The 19,114-nt window shown below is 33.6% G+C and overlaps 1 protein-coding gene across 5 annotated transcripts in view; it reads left to right on the plus strand.

Annotated features, from left to right (window-relative positions):
- The window catches only part of RapGAP1 (Rap GTPase activating protein 1), a 738,255-nt gene that overhangs the window by 600,461 nt on the left and 118,680 nt on the right, over positions 1–19,114 (plus strand). Inside the window, exon 1 of one of the 5 annotated variants that reach the window (XM_072520472.1) lies at positions 524–544. The exons of the other annotated variants lie outside the window; for them this stretch is intronic. The gene's annotated coding sequence lies outside the window, so the exon portion shown is untranslated. Of the gene's footprint in view, positions 1–523; positions 545–19,114 lie in introns of those variants that run through there. 5 annotated transcript variants of the gene reach the window in all.

The raw sequence follows: 19,114 nt of genomic DNA on the forward strand, positions 1-19,114 counted from the left end.
TACGATTCTCATGAGATCAATAAAATGTATCACTTTCATTGTCCGGTCGCTGAGGAATTTTTGCAATTGTGCAATTCTTAGAAGGCACAGATTAAAGCAAAAATCTGAATTTGGTTTCGAAAATTAGTTTACGGATTTTAATATCAAAGGTCGCTATTTGCGTCCATACGAAGCCATGTTAGAGTTGCTTCCTAAGACAGACGAGATTTATTTTCACGTTCAGAGCGACTGTGAATAGCCGTTCTGAAGAGCCCTTTTAGGGCGAAATATGTATAAGCGCATACATAGACGCACTATACGTGAAATCAAATCTTAACTGTCTTTTTCCTTTTAAACTAAGAAGGTATAAATAGTAATACTTTTTGATTTTAGAATTACTACAAAAATTAGGATTAGAAAAACCTATTTACAAATTTTTATTTGTAAAATTCCTTTCACCAAATAAACATGATTATATATTATTGTATATTAGTTAATAAAATAATAATTAATTATATCTTTTTTGTTGTAGGTATGTGGATCAAAGAACACCTTATCGGTTTAAGTGAGTACAAATGCTACGTATAATATGCATTCTCTATTCCTATTTTATAGTAATCAAGTGTTGCATTTTTAATGCCTAATTACTCAAAAAATAATTATTTTTGAGTAATTAACATGTTGAGACCATCTCTTCAGTGGTAAGAAGACATTTCTTTCTCGAACCCGTATTATACCTTTTGAGTTTCTAAAAATTTACCGATAATAAAAAAATAAAGAGCAAAAAAAGCAAAAAACATTTGACTAAACAAATTGCTTATCAGTATCAGTAACACTTTCATCAGTAAAATTTAGTAGGGTTCAGGTTACCGATATTGAAAGAAGTTAAAAAGAAAACAAGAACATTGGTAAGTGAATACAAAAAAAAACAAACATATTTTTCATTCTTCTTAGTAGCCAAAATGCCTGTTCAATCTTCGGTATTTCCTGAATAGTTATGCCAGCGTTTCTTAGGTCTTCCAGTGTTTCTTACTATTGTTCTATATTCTATACTGTTCTATATCTTGTTCTTCTACTGTGCTTACTATTCTGTTTTGCGCCATTCTATCAATATGTTTATTCCATTCTATTCTTCCTTTTGGTACCTCTCACTTAACTTGAACTATTTTGCTGTGTCTCCGAATATCTTCCATGTTTTGTAAATTATCCTTCTTATAATTTTCATCTATGTTGTTACCATTATTCGCTTTCGCAAAAGAAATAGATTCAGATCCATATTATTTCTTAGCACACCCAAGGTCTTTATTAGATATTCTTTTGTCATCCTTTCATACATTCTTGTTTGGAAACTACAATGTATGCACAGTAGTGGAAAGTATGGGTAAGAGACCTGCCTTTTTTGCCTTCGAGCTAACCCTATCTGATAATATAATCCTTTTAAATAGAGTAGGCCTCGTACATTTAAAATAGTTTTGTCTCTTGTTAATCTGTGTTAAATATTTTACCGTTAACAATTATTAATTTTACATTACTAAATTCTGACTACTACACAATCTCAGTAACAATATTTAATAATTTTTTGGCACAATACCTACACCAATAGTTATTTTCATATTTTTGGGTTGTTCTTTTGTTAAAATACAAGCGATTTGAATGCACCGGTTAAGTTAAAAAACGCCACCATCCCACTTCATCTTATTTTTAATGACAACAAATTTGAAAAGTTGTCGAGATGTCTTTAATTATTAGTCATAGTAACCACACCGACTGTAATTATTTGTCTAAAATTTATTTATAGTTGATTATGCAGTCACTATTCCAACACAGACACCCACAAAGAACAGATCGTATCTTTGATTGTTGAGCAGGACTGTAGGTGTTCGAATAATAAATAAACAATTGATAGAGAATATTAATTTATATTTATTTCTTTAATTATAGTTGTAATCGTTGACCGTTGCATTATGCATCTATAAAGAGTTAATGGTTGAATGTTAATTAGAATATTGTAGCATTGTATGTGCACAATGTTTGTTAAACGATAGTTTAACTTGATTATTTGGATATAAACATGGATTACAATCGAGTTATTTTTATAAAATTCAAAATATTTACATAAAAAAATAAAATAAAAATAATAGAACTAAAAATATTGGTTATGAAGCCACTTTACAGCGAATCTCTTAAAATCCAGCTCATTTTACGTTATGTTTTGTAATATACATAACGCTATTAACTGAGCCGCGACCGTGCTTCGGGAGGCCCGTAAAGTCGTTAGTCTCGGTTACATGAGTAGTCGTTAACACTAAAAATCTTAGCCAAAATGTTACACAAATGGAAGATGTACAAGTAATGTTGCTATGCCGGTTCTACCCAACAGTTCATAATTATCCGGTAGATGGCTATTTTATTGTTTAATCCAAATTAATTTACTTATAGCGACCTCTGTTCCGCGCTGCAATAAGCAAAGTGAAGATAGCCGTGATGATCGCCAACGTCCGGAACGGATAGGCACTTTAAGAAGAAGATAGCGACCTCTATCGAACGAAGGATGACTCTGTGTTCTCATGCGCCGTTGTTGCTCTTGGAATCTACATTATGAACTGTCATAGGTTAGCTATTATCAGCTTTTATTTAATTTACGTCAATTTACTTCATTTTTACGTCAAGGGACAAAAACGTCTCCTGGTCTTGATGGCATCCACAGATGTCTCAAAAAACTTCCAGAGGGTATCATAATGCAGCTGCTTACCAACATAATCAATGTATGTCTAATGTTGAGTTACTTTCCTACCCCCTGGAAAGTAGCTAACACAATCATGAAACATAAACCAGGGAAACTCAAAACCAGCGCAAAATCCTACAGACCAATATTGCTCTTAAACACGCTAGGTAAAGTCTACGGGATGATCTTTAAGGAAAGAATTATAGAATTCCTCTTTCATCCACTTTCATTTCAGAATCTAACAACGAACATCACCAGTTCGCCATAGGCATCTTTCTTGACGTTCAGAAGGCTTCCGATCAAGTCTGGCTTGCCGGACTGATCGAAAATCTCCACCGTACAGGACTGCCTATTTACTCCACTAGCTAAGTACCACACGGCTCAATTTTAGCTCCGAGATTATACACAATCTATAGTGACATCCTCCACCTCTTGAACAGGTCAGAAACTATCTTGGTTTATGCCGATGACACGGCATTACTTTCCGCTGGTACCCTTAGAGGAACGCAGGCACACACGTCTGTATTCGATAGAGCACAATTACAATTAAACAAAGTAGTAAACTGGTGCAACAGATGGAGGGTTACCTTGAACCCATCCAAAACACAAGTCATCTTATTTAGGTCACCCTACACCATAATAGAAGAAGAGAACCGGATAACTCTCCAAAGAGAAAGGCTAGATTATATTCCTTCGATATTCCATTAAAATCGGAAACCTAATACTTCCATCAAATATCGCAGACAAAATAAACTGCAAGCCAAAAACGCTAATCTAAGAGCCGTTTCTATTGTATATTGGCATGATTGTCTTTCAACTTTCCTTCCTGTCATAAAAAAAATACTAACCTAATTGAGAAGCTACCTCTGCCTCTCCGCTCCGCTAGCAGCATACTGCCACTCTTCCCCATTCTACTTACGTTTACTACCATCCAAAACTCCCCTTAAAAAAAGGGAGACTCCTCTTTGAAGAGGCATACCGCCTAAGCAAGGTTAATACATACATTGAAGGAGGATTACCTTATATTGGTATAAGATTATTATAGATCGGTCGGAGACCATGACATTCAAGCGAACAAGAGGAAGTTCACAATGGGATAGACCGGTTTAAAAAGATGGATATAACCTGAGATAGAGAGATCTATGTCTAACATTAGATATCTTATGTGTATAATATACCCAAAGACCCAAACGAAAATAATAGCTCACAATTTGATACTTATCCTTAGTAGATAAAGTAATTCAGTAGCTAACAATACCAATAAATTTTAACCGATAAAAAGGAGCCACTCTCTACGATTTTGTGGAATACTATTATGATTCTAAAAAAAAATTTAATTTACAAATTGTTTTTTATGACCTCGACCATGACTGATTACCACGGATGCATTATACAAAAAATTCAGTCGTACATATCGTATTTCCGGACATATCTATTGTTAGTTTCATAAATCATAATATATGGTAGATGTCAAGGGTATAGAATTATTATTGCATCTGGAAATATAGGTGTAAAAGCGTTGATATATTTAGGTATAAAAATGTAACGATAGCAATGAATCTATTTGTTGTTTAAGTTCAAAATTGCATGCAAATGATACCAAAATAAAGTGGAAAATTGCTGAAAAGTAAATAAATGGCTTGTGACTGATATTGTAATAACCACTGTAAATGGATATAACAATTTATAAACTGAAAAAATAAAGTACAAACAAAAAATGAAATTGTTTAGGATATATTTTGCCATTTTTCTAGAAATAGGAAAAAGCAATAAAAAAAATTACAGAGTACTATATAGATTTTTTAGGAACACTTTTGCCTAAAAATTTTAAAACTTCCAATATTGTTTATGGTGCAGCTTTCTTGTTCATTTGGCAGTGACAATCAATCTCAAATTAAGTTATGGGATTTGTTAATATTCTGTCTTAATGATATCCACTTTACTATTTTGATTGGGAATAAACTACAATTTTACTTAAAAATGAGTTTGTTTGACGTTTTGATTTCCACTTGGGAAATCATAAATAAACTTTTCTTAATAAATAAAATTTTAAATGCAAAAGAAATAGAATTTCTTTTGTGTTTTGTTGTCTGATTCGTTTTGCGTTATTTCAATTTTGTTAACTGGATCATCCACTCGTCATAAAAGGGTATCATTATATGTAAATGTATTATTTAAGTTTAATTGAACACAATGGAATATGAAGCATGAAAATGCTTCGTATGGTGTCAATTCATTCTAGATGTTGGCAATCATCGTGGCTGCTATCTTGACTTTGTATGTTGTAGCATGAAAGAGCTCAGTAGTAGTGGTGCTATACGATTTCCTTCCTTAAATCTTGCACCCAGGAATTATTCTTTGGGGTTCATTAGATATTGAACCCCGTAAACTGGGTTCTCATGTATCTTTTCATAAGTTTCTTACTTATTCCATTCAAAAACCGAATCCTTCGTAATCGTAAGCGGTACGTTTAAGGATACTGTGAAACAAAACTCACAATAGATATGCATTCATTCAGCGGATAACAAAAACAAACGAATTTAGATTAAGTTTAGTTATCCGGAAGCAAACCCTGTTAGTGGTGGGGCAGATTTTTCTGAAAACCATTAAACCAAAATGGGTGTGACGTAGTTCAAGCAGTGCCTTATTTCCAGAGTGGCAAGTGGCTTTAAAAGAAAATTTGCTTAAATCTTGCAGCCAGGAATTCTTCCGGGGCCCTTTTTGTCATTTACCTTCCCATGGAGAATTAACTGGAAAAGGCCGTAACGTTTATAATTTTTTTTGCAATATGCTTCAGATGTTCTAACTTATGAGTTTTCATCGTTATCAGAATTTCCAATTTCTACCCCATTGTGCGCAGGACTAAACTTTAGATGGATATAAGAGTTGCTAGATACATATCTTATAAAATCATATCTCAGAATTTTAACCCGGTATGTACGAGGGTTGTCTTTTTAGTTTTGCATATAGCCATAAAGAAACAAAATATATAGACTTAGAGTACTTTATTGCTTTTCAAAATATGTCCCACCAAGATCGATACACTTTTGCATATTTAATCCAATTGGTGAAACAGTTATTCCAGTCTTGAGTTGACACCTGCAAAATTACTGTTTTAAAGGCATTGATGGCTTCTTTTGGCGACTGAAATCGCTGCCCATGCATTGACTTCTTGATCTTTGGGAACGTGAAGAAGTCGTTGGGACTTAGGTCAGGGCTCTACGGTGGATGGTTTAACAATTCGATGTTTTGAAGCTCCCAAAAACTCTATTGTCTTTTGGACAATGTCCTGTTGTAGGATGATTCGTCGTTGTGTGTTGCTTTGTTAGAGTTTCGCGATAACTTCTGGTAAACAAACGGTTATATGCCAATTAGAAGTAACCGTTCTTCAATCTTCTAAAGCAATTGTTGACCAGATTTTGCTGGTTTTTTCCTCATCGTGAAACACCCACACAGCGGATTGCCGTTTTTTTCGTAGAAGTAAATAATTAATCGCCACTAACAACACTATAAATGTTTTTTTAAGCTTTCTTTCGACACCAATTGATGCGAACCGCTTTTTGTTCTTGTGTGAGTAAATGAGGGATCCAACGGGAAACCAACTTTGTAACACCGAGTTTTTCATGTAAGATCTTTTGGATCGTGGTCTTTGAAATGCCCAAAGATTCCTCTATCTCCCGGTATGCTAAACGGCAGTGATCCTTAATTAGCTGACGGACCGCGTCAATGTTTTGCTGTGTGACTGCTGTTTTGGGTGGACCTGGTCTGGATTCGTCGCTGAGACTGGGACTGGAGCAACCCCCTTAAAATTTGCAATACCAGCGGAAAATAGTTGACTGGTGTGATGATGTAGTCCCAAACACAGAAACCATTTCAGCTAGACATTGCTGTTGGGATAATCCTCTCCGAAAATTCTAAAAAATTATTTCTTGAGAATGTTTTTGGCTAATTTCAAAAATTCACTGTATCTACACGACTTGTTGTATCGCAATGAAACTCTGATTTATGTCAAAAGATTGAGGTTACATTTTTGTCGGAAGGTTTTATTGGTAACGCCCTCTAAACGATTATATGCAAAACTAAAAAGACAAACCTCCTACATTATTCATATTTTTCAAACTCATTCACTATACTTATATAATTAATTGCAATTAAAGAAGTTTAACCTAATTTTTATTTATTCATTACAATTACCCTAGAAGCTTTTTGCAATTCGTCGTTTTTTATCAAAACAAAGTTTTGCTATACTCCCATAATTTGCTTTAAACTTCAGAAACAACATAACGTATGGGCCAGAGCACATACTTTCTCGTAATGACGAAAAGAAAATAAAAAAAAAAACAAGTTGTCGAGTTCCCAACAATCTGACAAACTACCTAATTTTTTGCATCGGAAAACTCTGGTAACACAGCTTGTAATTTATGTCATTCATTAGCCCCAAAGTTGATGATAAATGTTTACCAGTACTTTTTAGGAACGGATTAAACTGGGTGTTGGGGGTTTTATTAAAAGATCTCATTATGAACTTTTTTTACGGAAAACACGATGAGAAGAGCTTATTATTACTTTTTTAGGTGACGAGGGTGGGCGACATCTCAAATTTAATAAACTTAATAAAAAAGCACCAGAGTGATTGTAAAATCGAGTGAAAAGTGGTTGGCTTTATGATGTTTTAATAACCGGTAATAAAGGGTGCCAAATTTTAGGCTGAATATACAGGAATTGAATAATAAATGAAAATAAAGATGGCTATAAAAAAGTTATTTTCATCAAGGATTTTTTAATTATGAATGTATGGGTATTACAAAGCTTATTTATTTATATGCAACAACTCTTTCATGTCAACAGTGTTTAGTCGTACATATTAAAGCTATAATTTAATGCAATATACATTGCCATACAGGTTTATAGAATACTAACACGTTACAGTTTATGAAATTGGTGTATTGTTTTTAATGCACTGGGACTTCTGGGAAATTGTTGAAATTTTGAGAGCTATATAAGATATGTTACAATGTCATAAAACTGGTGAACCCTAAGTATTTGACGATAGTTCTTTTTTAATTAAATATTTTTAAGTAATACTTGTTTATTCCAAAAATCCTAGCAGATGTGTATAGTGGAATGTTCATATTCTTCTGAGTTCTTATATACATATTTCAATTTTGACTCTGGCTCTTCATCTTTCTTTATTCATTCTGGTTTTCTAGTACTCTACTCACAAAATTTTATCTATTAGTTTCTCCAATCCACCTGCCGATCGTGTTCTACCTCCCTTTCCCTCTGATTTTCCAATATTTTTAACCTTTCCATATTGTTGGCATGCGTGATCTGACCAAATAATAGTTATACGACAAAATAATGTTAATATCCTTGTAAATACGAAGGCTAACACCAACTAGTTATCATAAATTATAACTCAATACTTAACTAAACTAAACTATCGAATTATGTGGAGCCATTCTACTCTACTAGACGCAAATTTCTTCCAATGTGTCTCATGAGGTCCTGGACGCAATTCAAATCAATTTCTCAATTGTGTATTGTTGAAGCCAGTTTTGGGTATCTTTTGAGTAATGGCATGATTCTATGTCTGGCCAAAACATAATCTTTTCATTAGCATAATGTTCGTAGACAAACTGAAGCCATTTGGAAAGGAAGTTATCAATATAGCTCTTAACTATTCAAAGCTGCTCCCCTCACTCGGACAAAAGTTCGGGATCAAACTTAATGTTTCCCTTCATTTCAAAATTACTCAAAGTTAAATACTCTCTGTCATGTGCAATAATGATTTTTTCATTAGCAAAGTATACCCGTCTCAGTTGACCACAGCATCTTGGTATACAAGGGAGTTGCGCTTGAGGGTATTGAGATTATTTGGAGCACATACATCTCTTTTGTTATTTAAGGCCATTCCTTCTCAATTCCAATGGTATCGTACTCTTAGAAGATCTGTATTGACGAGCCAGTCTTATCAATCTCTCTTCTCACCAATATCTTTGTCCTCTGTGTTCCAGTTTTTGGGAGATTTAGAGATGGTGTTCCCTGTTCCCACTCCACTATTGTTCTATGAATGCTTCTGTGTAAAATGTTTTAATTTTGAAATATTCGACAGATTTCAGCTTTGGTTTCCCGCCCAAACAACTTGTAGATACTTTTTCTTATTTCTAATTTATAGGTTATCTTTGAGCGAAAACTTCAAAATAAATAAATCTCAACTGTCAGTAAGCAAAGCAAACAAACTTTTGTTTCCAAAGGCAGCTTGATATTATTTTCTTTTTCTTACAATTAAAGACAATGAATTTTGTGCCAAAACTTTATGACATACATCATTAAAAAGATTCGTCTATTATACATCTCAAATTCTTTCATTCTTCTTATATGTGATATTCTAATGGTCCAGGTTTCAGAGGAATAATTGTATATTGAGAAAAGAAAGTGTTCATAAGTAATGTATGGTTTTCAACCAGCTTGAAACATACTTGTCAAAACGTTCAGGTAATGTGTTCGGTACTGAAACAACTCTCTACTTTGTAGCGAATTGGTATGCTGATTTTTTATTACACATATTGTTTAGTTACCTTTAGGATCATATCTACACTTTCTTTGGATATGAGATATAAGCTATTTGAATATTTGTTTTCTGTTCGTTTTACTTGCATTGTTCTAATCGTTTTGATGAAGGCATCTTTTGCGTGTACCTATAATTCTTTTGCTGTCAAGATCTTATCTTCGTCAACATTGTTTTTCAAAACATAGTATGCAGGTGATACATTTTTTATTATTGTTCTTTTTACTGCACCAAGTGTGTGGTCGCTATTCTATCATCTAAACTTGGATCAGATTTAGGGTCAATTAAGGTTAAGTTATTTTATTAATTGTTGTGTGCAATATTTCACTATCTATTATTATTTTTTGGTGTTTTAAAAGCGGTCTAAAATAATAACAATAAATCTTAAATCATAAAAACCATTCTTATTCTTTAATAAGAATATTTCATATGTTTAACCTATTTATGGTAGATTTTTTAAATAAATATATTTAATAACAGCTCTTGCTGATCTGATTACGTTAAAAGTGTAACTTACATTATGCGGTAATATTCTACTAAAGTATTATTTCTGTAACGTGTTGTAACAGTCCATGAAGCAACTTGAAGGTGAGTAATTTGCTCAAGGTTAGAATGTACGTAATTTTTCGCTAGAAAGAGTACATTGAATAGGTAGATATATCACTTTCTTGATCCATTACTCTACGGCCGTATATACACTGATAAAAATAATGATAAAGAACTGTAAAGATTACTCAATAGTTCATGTGCATTGTGTGTTGTGTAAACTAAATATTTATTTTTAAATGGGCGGTAAAAATATTGTGATGTTAGCCTAAAGCTCTTTTTTGAGTAAAATTAAAGTCTATCATTAAAATAATGCGTTCATACGCCAAGAAAGGAAATTGTAAATCAAATTGGAAATTTAATTACATTTGCTTCAAAAATGGAAACGATATGGACAGATATACAAGTTACTCAAAATACACAAATAAAAAACAATATTCATTTTTTATTTGTGTATTTGTTTACTAACAAAAATTCTGAAATTGAGCTACAAAGAACCATCTGCATAATTATATCTAATGTGTAAGAATTTTATTCCGAAAATAAATTGAATTTTGTAACTTCCCTTTACGAACATATCTTTTAAAGTATCCAAACAAGTTAACTACAACTTACTACCTGTTTGCCATCATTTAATTACAAAAAATCATAAATTCTGTCGCCTTGGTATATTTTACGTATACCACAAAACTTTGTCGATTAACTGAGGGAATATTTGGACAGAGCCATTGACAGAAACATGCAACACAAAAATTCCTACCACTCATTATTAATGTCTGAAATAAACTTACTGTTGCAGATTACTTTAAATGCAAAAAGGAGAATAATCATAAATAATAGAAGTACATATTCATTAATATCTATTAAAAACTTTCCATTTATAAATACTTATCTATAATCGACCAAAACATTTCGAAAATAAACATTTAATTCTTTGTTTTGTTTTTTAATTGGCGAAGTTGTATTGTGTTGATAAACTGCACATGTTTTACTTTTATGTTACAATAATTAAATATTGGCTATGCACATATGTGCATGATTAATAACTTCCAGCCGCTTCCAGTCGAAGTAAAGATTTGCAAAATGAATTACGAGATTTACTAGACAATCGGGACTGCGTTTTGGGAATACAGTATATAAAAATTTCGTCTCTATTAACTTCTTTTACCTAAATAATCTATCGGGTAGGCTACGATCCATTTGTGCCATACGTCTGTTCGTCTAACAAGTTAGTGCAGCCAAAACTACAACAGATAAAAGTTTGGATTAAAAGTTCCAGTGCCAGATCTCTTTAACTTTTTTTCGTTTTTATTTTTTATTTTTATCTAAATAATTTAATATCTTAAATCTGAAGGAATAAACTATGATAGCTAGAACAATTATTTTGGCAAGGACTCCTTACCAATAAAACAAAAAACGAATCAAAATGATATTATTTTACTTTTGGTGATTAGTAAATGATAAGTAAATTTTTCGATGACGACTGTTGTGACGATCGCGTCGCTAAAATTAAATTGGGCTGGACACGTCGCCAGATTATCAAACAACCGATGGACAAAACGTTTTGTCGAGTGGAGACCAAGACAAGAAGCAATACGCCCACCAACTAGATGGACTGACGACCTGAAGCGTGTTAGCAATAACTGGATGCAAGCCGCACAAGACAGGGGCATAGCTGTGCTTTATGCCCTCCAATTAAAATTGGCAGGACCCTGGTCTACCTGGCCTTTCGGCATACGACCGTTAGCGCATCCACTGCCCCTACGAGTCCGACACCAAAATGAAGGTGGCGCGTTGCATACGCATCGCGGGGCTCCACCTCCCCCGTAGTACCTGTGTTGCGATTACCTCACCCATCCGTTATCCCTTCCCATGGGTGGACAGGTGACGCAGGCAGAGGAATTTCCACCTCGCACGTAGACAGGTCGCCGCCGAGGATCTCTCGATTGGTGATGTAAGGCCAAAAGAGGTGTATACGGGCCCAGCTCGTTCAACCTCGCCTGGTTCTCTTGGAATGAGAGTAAAGTGGTCCCACGAGAGTCTCGTCTCGGATACTAGGAATGTAGACCGGTGACCGTGACGCCTAAGCGCCTCGAGTGCGTTTCTGCAGATCCGACACCTCAAGCAACGGCTCTCCACCTCTCAATTCCTACCCATTAGTCGCCTCTTACGACAGGCAGGGCCTTCTGACCTCGGCCGTATTCTTATCTCCGCGAGCCGAACGGAGGCACAATACAGGGGTAGATGGAAAGAGCTGAGGGAGACCCATGTCCAGCAGTGGACACGTAGTTGATGATGATGATGTAAATTACCTAGCTCTGTGTTGGGCGAACTAGTTATATCAATAAATAAACTTTTGTAAAATTGTCATTCTCATTTTCTTACAACTTACAGTCGCATGCATTGTTTATGTACTTACTGTTCAAACTGTTCGTTACTTTATCCACCTACTTTTTTTTAAATTTTTGTAATATATTGATATGTCACGAGCATAGCAAAACCACTAGAGATTATTTGCAATCCCCCGGCATATCCATTGGAAATTGGAAAGGGCTATTAACAATAATAGCTATCTACTGTCCACCACGGCATAATATAAACAAACAAAAATTCACTCAGTTCTTTGCTAAACATACATACTGGAGATCTAGACTTTTTCTCCAAAAGGAAGACCACTTTACATGTGTATGCAACACAACAATCTTAAAAACATATCCACGGGTGAACCTACCGACAGAAATAAAATACCAAGTCTGGTAGATTTTGGTGTCAACATGGGTTTACTAATTACTTGAGGGCTTCTTCTTGTTATGATCTGTCTTCTCACCATTCTCCTGTTTTAATTGAAGTAAGTTGAGAAATCCTTTACAGAACACCTCTGCTACATTAACTAACAAATCCACAAACTGAGAACAATTCAGAGAATTACTAACTAATATATTAGAATTAAATATCTTATTAAAAACAAACCTGGAAATTTACAATGCCACGGGATTCCTTAAGCAATCCATACAAAAATCTGCATGGAAATCAACGTCAATCAAGGAAATAAACCGCCCTACTCATGAACTACCCAATAAAATCAAACAAAATATTGTTGAGAAACGAATATTAAAACGTAGGTGGCAGCTTACGAGAGCACTACAAGACAAGACCAGTCTGAATAGAGCTACAGCACAAAAGCGTTATTAAATAACCACAAAAAGAATAGTATACATTCTTATCTCAGACATGTTTTTCCAATAGAAGCTACCGAGTATTCCCTCTGAAAAGCAACCAGGCAAATAGAACGTTCCAAATTCTCGAACACTCCAATCCTCACTGAAGATGGTGCATAAGCAAAAAGCAATAGAGTCGAAATTTTCGCTGAACATCTTAAAACGATTTTCCAGCCTTTTCCTGCAGTTGAACGTACTAATATAGATAATAAAATCCAAATTTATCTAGAATCTCCCTATCAACTTGAATATCCTCTAAAAAAATTCACATTGAAGGAAGTCAATATTATTCACACTAACTTAAACCCCAAAAAGTCCTCAGGGTATGACCCAATTACCATAAGAATCTTAAATTATCAAGAAAAGCCCTACTTTATCTTATACAACTGCATAACGCCTTGTTAAGAACAGGAAATTTTTCTCTAGGTTGGAAATTAGCTCAAACAATATTAATTCCAAAACCCGAAAAATCCTTGCAGGAAATAAAGTCCTACAGACCTATTAGCCTGCTCTCTATTATGTCTTAAATATTGGAAAAACTGCTGTTATCCGCTACCACTGAACTAATTCACAGGGTTTACCAACAAATACGCCAATCACTGGAAAACAGAAAATATTACTCTGGAATCTTCTTAGCCATCTACCAGGCATTTTACAAAGTCTAACATAATGGCCTTTTATACAAAATCAGAAAATTCCTTCCCAACAATTACTTCCAAATCCTAAGGTCCTACCTGCAAGACCGACATTACCTTGTAAAACATCACGATGAGTATGTAGACTTTACCCAATTATGGCTGGAATCCCTTAACGCAGTGTTCTGGAATCAGTGCTGTACCTGATATTCACTCCGGAGTTAGTTACATCACCAGAAGTCATAACAGCTACTTATGCAGATGACACTGCAGTAATCTCTTCTCATGAAGATCCAGCCGTAGCATCACACAGAGTGCAGCCTAACCTAAACGCAATACAAACATGGCTAAAAATGTGGCGTCTAAGAGCCAACGAGACAAAATCTGCGCAGGTAACATTTACAAACCGTAAGGGAAACTGTCTCCCTTGCGGTATTATTAAACGGTCAACCTCTGCCACAGACAGACAACATAAAATACTTGGGAATGCATTTCGATCGCAGGCTCACATTGGAGAAAACATATATTTACCAAGCAAAACAGCAGTGCCTTAAACCTAAAAGACCGAAAGTTAAACCTGTCAACCGACAACAAAATTTTAACGTATAAAGTTATTTTAAAACCCATTTTAATCGCAGAAGCCCAATAGAATCTAGAGGCAGAAGCCCAACCAAACCCTAAGACGTAAGTGATACTATTCCAGTGCCAAGAATACAGAGGAAGTTTTCTACGAGACATTTTTTCTTTAATAATATTAATACATACTGTTAAATATTGTCAGACAATTTACTTATTGTAATTATATTACTGATTATAAATATATTAGGATGTTAAAAATTGTTATGGAATAAAACGAAAGGATTTTTATCGTGGTTGTTAATACAGATAAAAAAGATATAGAGCTTTACAAATTTGTAAATGTAACGTGGAATATAAGGAACGACGATCCATACCAATATTTTGGGCGCCTCATTTAAAAAAGAAATTAACAAAGTAACAGAAGAACACAAAGCTGCCAATCATACATCGCATCATAACTACTAAATTTTATAGACGCCAGAATATCCAGTCTACTTTAGGATACTAAAAAGTCCTGAAGTAAGAGAAGTTTTTTTTTTCCAAATCCAATTTCAGAAAATACGTAAGGGTAATTTATGTACATTCAAAACAATCATTTTTCTGAACTATAATTTTTAAAAAGTAAACTGTTACTTAAGCAAAACATTTTTTATCAGTGTAAATTCAGAAAGCACTTGCTTTACATGCCATGCCAATTTTAAAGATGTGGTGACATGACAAGTTGAAAATAAATAACACTTCTCGTTGTGTCTGGACGAATAAATAAAAAAGCAAAGAAAACTGAAGATAAAAACTCTACAGACATGCAAAAATAACATCGTCAAAAAGAAAAAAAAGAACAGTATTTGAAGGTCATTACACAATAGATACTCGTAAGATACGGTTCGGTGAGATAAAAAGAAGAAGCTATTTAATTACAACCTCTGAGGGATAGGATGGTGGCAACGTCTCCCACAGTTTATTTGTCTTTTTAAAGAACTATAAACCTTAAAATAATTAACAAAATATTTATCAGCTCTTTAAAAATTCTTAAATTTAACTTTTCCTAATGGTTCCATCTTTTCCACGGTTCCTTCTTCCACATGTCTGCCAATCGAGCATATTTTTAACGCACCTGTATTTATATTTATATTCTTTAAAAATAGTTTAAAAACAACAAAACAATATGAAATATAAAAACTTCAAACTATATTCATTAGAATAGCTGTTGAAGCTAATTTTATAACCCTCAGCTAATATCGTTCAAAGTGTGCTGATGACGGCAACTCCTTTTTTACTAAATACGTAAAGTTAAGGTACGTCAAACGCCGTCAGTGATTTAATTCAAAATATACTTACCTTAAAAAAATATTTGCAATTTAGAAAAGAAAATTAAAGGTGCAAAAGGACAATGGTAAACCTATTTATTGCCCTCGTTTAGCATCATTCTCTTTGCCTTTATCCCTATGCGGAGCCATCTTCCCTAATTACATTTATCAATAAGCTTCTATCTTGGATCATACTATATCTATCCCCCCACAGATAGATCCTGCCTAAGAGTCCTCCACAGGTATTATTTGGTCTTTCCCATACTCTTTCCAGAAACTTTCAACACATAATGTCTTCATATTGGGTAATTATCATTTTGGCATTGAACATCGCTTGACCATTTTAACCTATGCTTATTTTTAGGATCAATTGTTTAGGGGTCAACCCTAGATTTCTCGTAATACATCCATTTCTAATTGTATCCTTTATTATCAATTTCACTCATCCACTAAGCATTTTCACATCTGCCACATGCAGTGTTGTACGTCATAGTTAGTGTTATGGCAGTTTTTTAGTTTCATTGTAATCTTTGTGTTACATAACACATAAGTCACCTCCTCTCTTTTCATCCATCCTGCTCTAATTCTATTGCATTTATGCCCATCTATGTCACCACCTGTGTAATGTGTAATGTACTTAAAACTATTATTTTTTACCATATCCCCAACCTTGTCATCTTATTTGCAGTATAAACTCCATCTTTGATTGAATATGATATAAACTAAGTTTTGGTTCTACTTGCTTTAGGCGGCAATGTCCAATAAACGCCGTACGCCTCGTACAGCGTTACGCCATACGTCGCATCTCATCTGTATACTTAAGATGGTAGTCTTGAATAAAGGCAGTACGCCGCGTACAGCATTACGCCATTAGTCGCGTCAGTATGCTTAATACAATAAATAATGAACAAAATGGACACCAAATTGTATTATATGCATATAAATACAAAGAATACTGAAATGATAATGATAAGTCGACCTTTTGTAGTTGCAGATAAACAACGAAACTGTATTAATTATAATTTCTATATTCTAATAGCCTATTTCGTATGTATATTATTTCATAAACTAACAAATACAGTATCCACGGTGGACAAACCTAAACTAGACATTACAACTTCTCCACTTTCATGAAATTTTGCGAATATTTCAATGCGTTTACCATCGAACAGCTGGGAAGACCCTAATAGCATATAATTCGGGAAGTGTTCAAACAATAATAATTTGTCACAACCTACATAATCGAATATATATCATTTCTACTACACTGACTGTACTATGAGCAAAATTTGAACAGTTCCTCTAAGGAGAGTTAGGTCATTAAAGCGTTGTAGTCTCCTTTCCTCGAGTTCCAAAACTATTCCTGGCTCTAAAAGGAGGCGACCAACGAAACTGGAGCTCGGCTTTTAGTTATCTCCCGTTCGGGCGTAATTAACAATAGTTTAGTGTCCTTTATGGTCGTTCAAAATCCGGAAAATGTCACAGATATGCCAGTGCGCCGGGGTCGATATTGGTTTTGCAATTAATAAAACCAGACGATTCCAAGTAATTAAATCGGATTTGGATTTAGATATAAAATGAATTAACTGTATACATTTGGGTCGTATACAGAGAGTTCCTAATTGGTTCGTGTTAACTTGAAAGAAAAAGAAAATTATGTAGTAAGTTTAATTATGTAAAAACTATAAAGCTCTAGATAAGCTTTATATATTGTTTTTTTACGTATATTATAATACACTTAAAAATAACTGTAGCTAGTCCGCTGAATTTGTAAAATATTAAACAGTCCATCTCTTAAGTCGGCCTATACCCATATTTTTTTCTGAACCATAAAACTTAAATTAATGACTACAATTGACTGCACATTTTTTTTATATTTTAGTAACGTAATCATTTAAAATGGTAGATGGGCGCCTTTCTGCAAAACTATTGAAATATGTCAAGTAATACCTCAATCGAAAGCTCTTGCATATTCCTAGATGTTTGTAGGAATTTTCTTACTCCGTGTCGACAGTTTAATATTCACTGTCAAAATAAATGTATACACTACCCTTAATGATATGTTAATCTTCAGCTTTGATGGACAATTGAACAAAGTAATGTATTAATGGCGTCCATCCACCATTTTGATTTAAGTCACTAGAATATCATAAAAACAATCTACAGGTGTACTTTTCAAAAATTTGTTATAAAAAAATTATATCTAAAAAACAACCCTTCAAAAACAAAAGGAGTTGTGTAGACAAATAAACGAAAGCTCAATAATTTAGGTGAGCTCAGATTATTTGGGAAGAAACTAGTTAGAACCAATGCCAAATATAGCATAACCATAATCAATAGCTAAATATCTGGAGGTGACTTTAAATTCTAAACTCACTTGAAATGCACATATTAATAGTATTCTTAACAGTGTTATATATATTCCGGAATTACAGAAGGTTTGTAGGTAAAAACTGAGGGTTGAAACCAAACATATAATTGTTTTGTTATCATAATTCAATCTTGTCAATAACAGTGACATCATCACATGAAATTTGAAGTCAAACTTCCATACCATACGTTGTGGAAAGTCCCAATTAAGTAGTTCATTTGCCCAACTATAGAATTTTTTTTAAAAATTATAAATCCACTCCGTCCGAATATTTTATAGAAATTATTACCCGTTCCAAAGCAACCCCAATCTGTTATCGCGTAGATTAATAACTTTTAGTTACCTGAAATCCATTATCGTGTCGACAGTGCAAAAATCTCTCTCAATTCTCCACGCGGTAATACGGCAAACAAATTTGCGTTTCTAAAACCTCATTTAAACCTATAACGTAAGCAAACTATTTACTTAAGTACACAAACAATCTAGGCTTTTCTGCTCGTGTCGGAAGAGGTTGGGAGTGGTTCTTCCTAAATTCATATACAATCGGTTTGTATGATCTTTAAAATTAAAATGAATTGGGCGCCATTCCTTAATAGTTTACTCTTGTAAGGAAACGAGCTCAGACAAAGAAATAAAAAAAAATTTAAAATAAAACTAACCTTTTAATATTTTATAACGACCAAAAAGTTATTAAAAGATTCTACGTTAAATAGTTACGTCATCCCAGAAAAGAAATAAACAAGTCTGTGTTTACGGTATTAAATTACAAATGAGAAGTACTTACTTCTCATAAAAAAACTAAAATTAAAATCATATCAGAAAACAAACATTTTATATCTTGGCATTAGATTATGAATGAGAAATATATGAAAATAAAATTATACTTTATGCCAAATTTCGAAATTCGTTCACATAAAAAAATATATATATTTGTAAATTAGGTAGAATGTAGATATTTATTGTAATTAAAAGATCAATAATAAATCAATTCACTGTTATTTAGTTCATAGATAATCTTCACTGTTCGATAAGAAAATATAAAATTGGTACAACCTGAATTATCCAAACGCTTGTGTGGCTTGTAGAAAGGAATAATTTTTACCAACTAGGTACTCAGGCTAGGATTTCAGAACGTTGAATATATCGGCAGCAGAAACATAATATCCACCATAAAAATATATAG

Source organism: Diabrotica undecimpunctata, chromosome 1 (genome assembly GCF_040954645.1).
Source record: "Diabrotica undecimpunctata isolate CICGRU chromosome 1, icDiaUnde3, whole genome shotgun sequence".
NCBI classification, from domain to species: domain Eukaryota; kingdom Metazoa; phylum Arthropoda; class Insecta; order Coleoptera; family Chrysomelidae; genus Diabrotica; species Diabrotica undecimpunctata.